Here is a 6,330-nt window from a genome sequence, read left to right as displayed (position 1 = left end):
GTCATGCCAGATATATCTATTTTTGTAGAAAATCGGCAGATCAATATTGTCTCATGGCTTAGATAGTACACAGTTTTTTTCTTGAGACCATGCCGCGAATAACCGTCATCTTGTTTGCAAGTCGTGGACATGCTTCCTTTATGCTACAGCTTGATGCGCTTGACTTAGTCGTCGACGGGTTCTTCAGGTTCGTGTTCTCTGGCGGTGCGAGAGAAGTGCTTGCATTGTTGCCATCCGATATCGTTGTCTACGTTGCTCAATCTATGGATGTCGTTGAACAAAGTTTGTTTTGTTTTCTGCAGCTCCTGATTCAAAAGCTGTCAGGTCCAGTAATGTTTGCGAGGTAAACAATGCACGAATGGCGCAATCTTTGCATTCACTGCGGCACTCACTGGCACCGTTCGAGCGGTGTCCATTGGCGGCGGCCTTTCTATGTGCTGCCATCTTTCCCTCCTCAAAACGCTTTCACTGGACCTTGTCCCCTCCAGGGCTCGTTCTGTCGACTGTTTGTATGCTCTCGCATTCGTCGATGGTTGATTTCGCTGACATCGCTAGTAACAGACCTGGCTTCATGTATGATGTCATATATGCGCTCATCTTCACAGACACATGCAATACAGAAGACCTGCTGCAGACATTCAATGAAATCGTGCTCGATGTCCTTCGCGGCGTCTGGGACGGGCAGACAATATCACAGTGTTCCATCGTCACGTTTTTACTCAGCCTCGTGGTGTTACTGGCCGAGCAGAACACATAATTCCCGTGCCTGGAATCTGACATCAGGCTATTCTCTTGCTTAGTTACGGGCGGCGGGCGCTATGTCCTACCCGCAGCACCGCAAAACAATATGGAAATGGCCGCGGTTCGTGGGCCGTGAGCAGTGTTGCCGTCCACCAATGCTGCTGGCGGACTGCTTGATGACGGATACCGCAGTTAAGGCCATTAGTGGCAGCCCTGGAGGAGACGATGTCCAGAGAAAGTGTTTTGAGGAGAGAACGTAGCCCGGTCCTTTTGATCAAGAAGCTGACGGGAACCTAAACCGGACCCATGGGTCCAGAACCTCACGTAGAACGTAGTCCGGTCTTTTTTATCAAAAAGCTGATGGGAACCGAAGCCGGGCCCATGGATCCGGAATCTCACGCTGGATCCAGAACCTCACGCTCTGTCCACTAGACCGGTTAACCAGCAAGCCCAGCGATGTGACGCACGAGCAAGATCAATAGATTTAATCCCACTGCTGGAGATAAACGACTGCTGAGAGAGACAGTTCGGAGGTTGTGGCGCAACCGGGATTCGAACCTGGACACCACGCCTGAACCGGAGGTCATGACCACTAGATGCTGTTGGTCCTGCGAGAGGCATTAACGGCGTTCGCCACGAGGGAGGATTAACTGTGGCACTGATGTCATGAGAGAGATATACTCCTTTCGATTGGGCGATGTTATTAGCGTCGTATTGGCTCGACGCTTCCGTTTCATTGTTATATAAAATCTCCGTCGATGGAGCCGACGCCTACGGCTGCCACATCTCGATTACGCTCTGCAGCCCTATATAAACTTGATTGCTGCGCTTGGAAGCGATGGCGTTCGGATTTGGAAGTGCTCTTACCAGATCTTGCTGTGTGGGTGCGATGCTCGCCACCCGACTCAGATGACACTGTGGGAATAACGTGACGTCAGTGGGGATGCATGTTGCCCCTTCTGCAGCGAAACATGGGGCAGGTTTTGGTGCGGGTCGAGCCACTGCGTCCTGCCCGCGACACTCACCAACACTGTGGGGGAGGGGACGAGACCGGCATCCCGAGCAGCAGTCATCCGCGCGAGGTCAGGAGAACGTCATTCCATGCTACGAGGAAGCTAATCCGACGCCGGCTCCGGCTTTCAGCTCACCATATCTTGGCCGCGCCCGGCGATGCTGAGTCGGTCGGACGGCGAAGTTGACGCGGTACAAATGAGCGGCCGTGGCCGACAGACGGAGGGTGCTACCGGCCGGCTGCGTCGGGCGGCGACAGATGGCCAACAATCACCGGGTGCCCGCGCCGACCGTGGCGAAACCGCCCGATCTGTCGCTGACACCCAAGAGGCGGCCGTGGTCAACACGTCATGGCCCGAGGGGTGCGACACTCGCACCAGCGCTGCTGGGTGCCGTGACGACGGCAGTGAGGGGAGTGACTTGAAGTCTCAGTACGATGCAAAAAACTCCGCCCGCGTGATACACGTAAGAAAAGAATACATCCGTGTGCTTTGCATGTGTGGCATATCACTATCTCCGCCGCTTTTCGTACAGAGAGGGTCTAATGTGAGTTTCGAACCCTAGTCATGTATGCCCACAATAATAACTTCCTCCCTTCTGTCCTTGATTCATTGCATGTGGAGCTCAAGGATGTGTCAGGCTCGATTGACCCAACGAGCAGTCAAAGTACAGGACATGAATTAATTGGTTGTCAGATTTCTGGAATATTTCATTGGAGGCAACAAAGCCATGGCATGTCTGCACTCACCCGACAGCCGGTCAAACAAAAGGCCTGCCCACTGTGAGTCTGAAACTCTACCGGTCACCGTGGCCTCATGAAGCAGACTCAACGCCCAGCGTTTGTATGTTGCAGCATTTACGTTAAAACTTAACGCAGCATTACGGTTCATGACGAGGAAACCACACCTGTAGGCTGTCCTATGCATGTTTAGAGTGCTGTGTCACTTTCCTGTCCATAGTTTCGGCGAGCGCATGATGGCATTCGGAGCTTTGAACCACCCCACGGTAGGCACTAAAGAGGCCATGGCTATGCGACACGATGACATGCCCAATGTTACGAGGTCGTTGAGACGTCGCAGCTGCAGCTGTAATGGTGACCGGAAGTTGTCCAGCAATCGCCTCATGCCCGCTAACTATACACGGGGTAACACTTAACAAGATTTGATGAGCCCAAGCTACCGAAACCAACAAACTCTGATGGGGAGCTGTTGGTGTTAGGTCCAGAAGTTGGTGCAGCCGCTGACGCACGTAATTGTCGACTATGTGCCCACGTGCACACGCTGCATGTCCACTTGGACCGTAATTGAACTAGGATGTCTTCTGTTTAGCTGTTTGATGTCCTCACTACCAACAATCACTTTGAACAGCGTGTGTTGTGTCCTACGACTTCACCCCACTTTGTGTCACCATTCGTATATAGTATTGATTTACGAAAAATGGGCATGATCAGAACTCATCACTTTTGTTCTATGCGTGGTAGACACCGCTGTCGCTGCTACGCGAGCAGATAAGGATCCGACGTCTACATGGCACATACAAATGCGTTGAAGCGGTGCCAAGTAACGCGGTGCAGCCGCCTGACAGCCGCGCAGTAGCGCAGCAGCCGGTCCCTTCCTTACAGGCGCTCGGCGTCTGCTGCTGATGAAGAGCCCATTTTAGCATGGGGTATTATGTGCGGTCTGACAGCAGACTGGAAGACGTTGAGCCAGTCATTTTCACGAAGGGATGTTGCGTTGATTGTTTCAGGATATTTACAATATTTCGGAAATATTGTGAATGTGTATTAATGTTGCAAGGGGTTTGCATCAATGATAACTCAATTCTCCACTTGACAGAGTTGTATTGTAGTCTCTAGTGACGTTTTAAAACATTCAGAAACAGTTAACCCAAAGTGACATTTTTCGACAGTGAGAGCTAATATGACAGGGTGGCGAGGTGACCGAGTGTTTGTAGAGAGATGGATACCAAATAGCATTGCATCTGAAAGCTTAACTAATATTTTTTATTAAATTTTATCAGCAAAGCCCTGTGATTCACGACGCCAGAACCAGGCTATCTATGTATAGGATGTCCATCTGACGTACTGGTCAGAATATCACATGGGCTTTCCCTTCGACAGCTATTTTTCTCAGTCCTCCAGAGCCCGACTCTCATGAGGATGTGACGCCTCCGACCAGAATACCCCGACATCCGAGTACCACATCCCATGACTGGCCACGGTCGCGGGTCTGCAGTCTTCATTTGTAAGCAACGGGCGACGCTCTGGCGGCACTGGGGCAAATCCGCCGCGACGTGCAAGCGCGGAGGTCCGACACCTACGGTGTGGCTTAGCGGGAACTGTTGGCTCCGCTGCCCGCAAAGCATTTGGTACATGTCCAGCTGGCGGTCGGTCGGTGCTTTACGCCCAGCGCCGTCGACCGAGCGGGCTGTGATACTGGTTTGTACCGCGTGATCCGGACACCGCTGACGTCATCCCTGGAGGCCCGTAAGCCTGCCGGGGGAGCGGCCGCGGCCTGCTGCGCTGGGCGACCCCCGCTGTCCACAGCCCCGAGCGAACGACGGGGCGCGGCGGTTTGCTGGATGAGGGCCTTGGCACGGCGAGGAGGGAGGAAGCCGCCCAGCAGCGTCACCTTGCGTGGTTCGGTACGATGTCCGGCCGCTGACGTGCTCACTGGTGACCTGTTGGCCCCAGCTGGCGCTGGATGCCACGCATTGCGTTGTTGACCTCGTCAAGCCGAATCTTCCGTGCTGCCCCGCTGGTGTCGGCTGGCTGGATGTCAGTCCCGTTACTGCGTGCCTAGACTATCCCGCACGACACGATTTCCGACGGATGCTAGCAGTGTGGGGTCAAAAACGTCTGGGCCGGTAGGAGCTTTGAGTATGTTCGCGGACTTTTTTAACATAAGCACCGCAACTGTTTGAAGATTGAGCCCACCATCAGCATAAACTTTACTCCGCGTTTAGTGAAAATAATCACCGAGGCACATACACAAAGTATATACTACAACTGGCCCGTTCCACGACAAAGGACAGGTGAACGGGCCAAAATGTCATCTTTGATCTTGGCTGCGCTGAAAGCATCAGCATGCAGTTGTCTTATACTCCGAATTCAGTTGTGCCATGTTTGGAAAGATTAGAGCAACCGCTGTTGGGTAATAGCCTCGGGCGTGTTTAGGAGGCCAATTACATAGGTGACTTTGAGGGTCCATAACTCAAATAAGATTATTTTGATCGTACAAAAATACCGATCATCAAATGGCAATGGTCCAATGCATCTTTTGGATATTTTTAAATTCACTTACATTTCAAAACCTTGACAACCGTGACCTTGAGTCACGAGACCTTTTTGGCATTTTCACAATACCAATTCATTCACAATACCAATGTTTGAAAAGCACAGAAATGTACAGCAATGACTTCAACACCAAAACCAAAGTTATAAAACTTTTGTTCTGGAATCAACAATTTGTGTTACGGGCTAGGCATGTATACCCTATTTGATTTGATCCGACAGATGATACAAATTACGGCCTCAAATGCCATAAAATATGTTGAAAATTATAAATTCATGCAAGTTATCTGTATCACATATGCATTACAAACACACACACGCATTTGCATATAAATATATATAGATATAGAGAGAGAGAGATATATATATATATATAGATATAGATATAGATATATATATAGATATATATATATATAGATATAGATATATATACACATATATATATATATATATATATATATATATATGAGTGGTTGTGGGTGTAGGTGCGGATATGTGTACGTGTGTGTATAATATATTGAATAGCGGACGGTTTTAAATGAGGGCTGAAAGTGTTCTGGAGAGAAAAATGTGCAATGGCTGCCACTACGCAATGTACTCACACGTTCCTATCCGTCACTCAACGCATGCGGCCGCATAAATGGGCGGATAGGCAGCAAATCACATAAAACTATGAGCCGTCTGCAATAGCGTGGTACAATGACCTGACTTGAGAGCATCATACAGCACAACGACTTAACGCAGCGATGAAACCATTCGCTCATCTGCAAGCCAACTTGTGCGATGTACTGCCTCTTTCGCCCACACATTTGGCGTCGGCGCGCTAACGGTAGCATAGTACCGTCCAACTGTTACCAACTGTTACTACCGTCCAACTGTTACCACACGTCCCTCGTCGGTTGACTGATGGTGAGTGTGCTCAGAGTCGTCGTTGTCACTAATGAGAGATTGTGAAAGGCCCGAGTGCCCTTCACCATGATGGCTTTTGAAAAGCGCTCGGTGAGGCGGTTCACGACGCTCGCGACCTCCCGCCTGGATGCATAGATGAACATGGCTTTACTGACCAGTTTTTCCGACAGAAATTTATGCACGTCCTCCACCGTCACTGTTTGCCCATCGTGGGTGCACCTGACGCGCTCCTGTTCTGAGGCACGCTTAGCCGTGCCCGCGATGTCGTCACCTGTCCCCTTACCATGTGACGTGGCAAAAATGTCACTCACATGGCACCCCAACGTCAGCCTCATGGTGGTGATGTTGATGCGGCTGTACTTATTTTTGTATTGTGT

This window comes from Pollicipes pollicipes, unplaced genomic scaffold (assembly GCF_011947565.3).
Source record: "Pollicipes pollicipes isolate AB1234 unplaced genomic scaffold, Ppol_2.1 Scaffold_7231;HRSCAF=8579_pilon_pilon_pilon, whole genome shotgun sequence".
Lineage (NCBI taxonomy): Eukaryota > Metazoa > Arthropoda > Thecostraca > Pollicipedomorpha > Pollicipedidae > Pollicipes > Pollicipes pollicipes.
This window is presented reverse-complemented; position numbering follows the sequence as displayed.